Consider the following 1,936-nt stretch of genomic DNA (forward strand, 5'->3'; position numbering starts at 1 on the left):
GTTTTATCCGAAACTTTTCTGGAACACTTCCGGTGTCCGAACATAGCCGTACAATATATCAATCTTTATGTCTCGACCATTTCGAGACTCCTCGTCATGTCCGTGATCACATCCGGTACTCCGAACAACCTTCAGTAAATCAAATCACATAAACTCATAATACCAATCATCATCGAACGTTAAGCGTGCGGACCCTACGGGTTTGAGAACTATGTAGACATGACTGAGACACGTCTCCGGTCAATAACCAATAGCGGAACCTGGATGCTCATATTGGTTCCTACATATTCTACGAAGATCTTTATCGGTCAAACCGCATAACAACATACGTTGTTCCCTTTGTCATCGGTATGTTACTTGCCCGAGATTCGATCGTCGGTATCATCATACCTAGTTCAATCTCATTACCAGCAAGTCTCTTTACTCGTTCCGTAAAACTTCATCCCACAACTAACTCATTAGTAACAAAGCTTGCAAGGCTTATAGTGATGAGTATTACCGAGAGGGCCCAGAGATACCTCTCCGAAACACAGAGTGACAAATCCTAATCTCATCTATGCCAACCCAACAAACACCTTCAGAGACACCTATAGAGAACCTTTATAATCACCCATTTACGTTGTGACGTTTGGTAGCACACAAAGTGTTCTTCCGGTATTCGGGAGTTGCATAATCTCATAGTCTGAGGAACTTGTATAAGTCATGAAGAAAGCAGTAGCAATGAAACTGTAACGATCATAATGCTAAGCTAACGGATGGGTCATGTGCATCACATCATTCTCCTAATGATGTGATCCCGTTCATCAAATGACAACACATGTCTATGGTTAGGAAACATAACCATCTTTGATTAACGAGCTAATCAAGTAAACACATGCTACGTCTTGAGCTTGCGTTGGTTTTCCTTGAAGAGGAAAGGTGATGCAGCAATAGTAGCGTAAGTATTTCCCTCGGTTTTTGAGAACCAAGGTATCAATCCAGTAGGAGGCTCCTCAAAAGTCCCATGCACCTACACAAACAAACAGGAACTCGCAACCAACGCAATAAAGGGGTTGTCAATCCCTTCAAGGCCACTTGAGAAAGTAAGATCTGATAGAGATAATATGATAAGATAAATATATTTTTGGTATTTTATGATATATATTGGAAAAGTAATGTGGGGACCGGCTCTCTGGGTACTAATTCCCAGAAAATGGCCCTTGTGCTCATCAGCCCCAGGATAACTGTTAGCTGATGAGGCACCAACTTTATACAGAAATTCCAAGAAAAATACAAAATATGTAGTACAAGACCATTCTGGCCTGTGAGTACAACAAATGGTTTCTAGTGGTTGGTGGCGGAAGCGGGTTGTGAATCATCAGTGTCTATGGGACTCCATTTCCCACGGGAACAGCTGACCAGGTTAACTCCTATCTTCGCGAGACTGCTATCACCGTTGCTTAGGTTCCGGGGCTGTCAACACGGTTGCTCCTTTCCGCGCAAGAAATCTGGCCAAGACAATAGCCAGGGACAAGCCAGTGAGTACTTTGAATGTACTCACAAACATTTTGAACATGGGTATAACATAACAACGATGTGCTGAAAATATTTTATGCTCATGACGTCAGTCACAAAAGATAAATATAACTCTGATGCGTGTAAGTATGTTATATATGAATATGCAATATCATAAAAGTATTAAAAATATTATGAAATAAATAACAAGCATGCCACAGTCGGGCGTCTGAGCGACACCACATAAAGGGCTTTAAAAGAAATGCCACAGTCGGGCGTCTAAGCGACACCAGAAAAAGGGCTTTAAAAGAAATGCCACAGTTGGGCGTCTAAGCGACACCACATAAAGGGCTTTAAAAGGAATGCCACAGTCGGGCGTCTAAGCGACGCCACATAAAGGGCTTTAAAAGAAATGCCACAGTCGGGCGTCTAAGCGACACCA

The sequence above is a fragment of the Triticum dicoccoides genome, chromosome 2B (genome assembly GCF_002162155.2).
Source record: "Triticum dicoccoides isolate Atlit2015 ecotype Zavitan chromosome 2B, WEW_v2.0, whole genome shotgun sequence".
NCBI classification, from domain to species: domain Eukaryota; kingdom Viridiplantae; phylum Streptophyta; class Magnoliopsida; order Poales; family Poaceae; genus Triticum; species Triticum dicoccoides.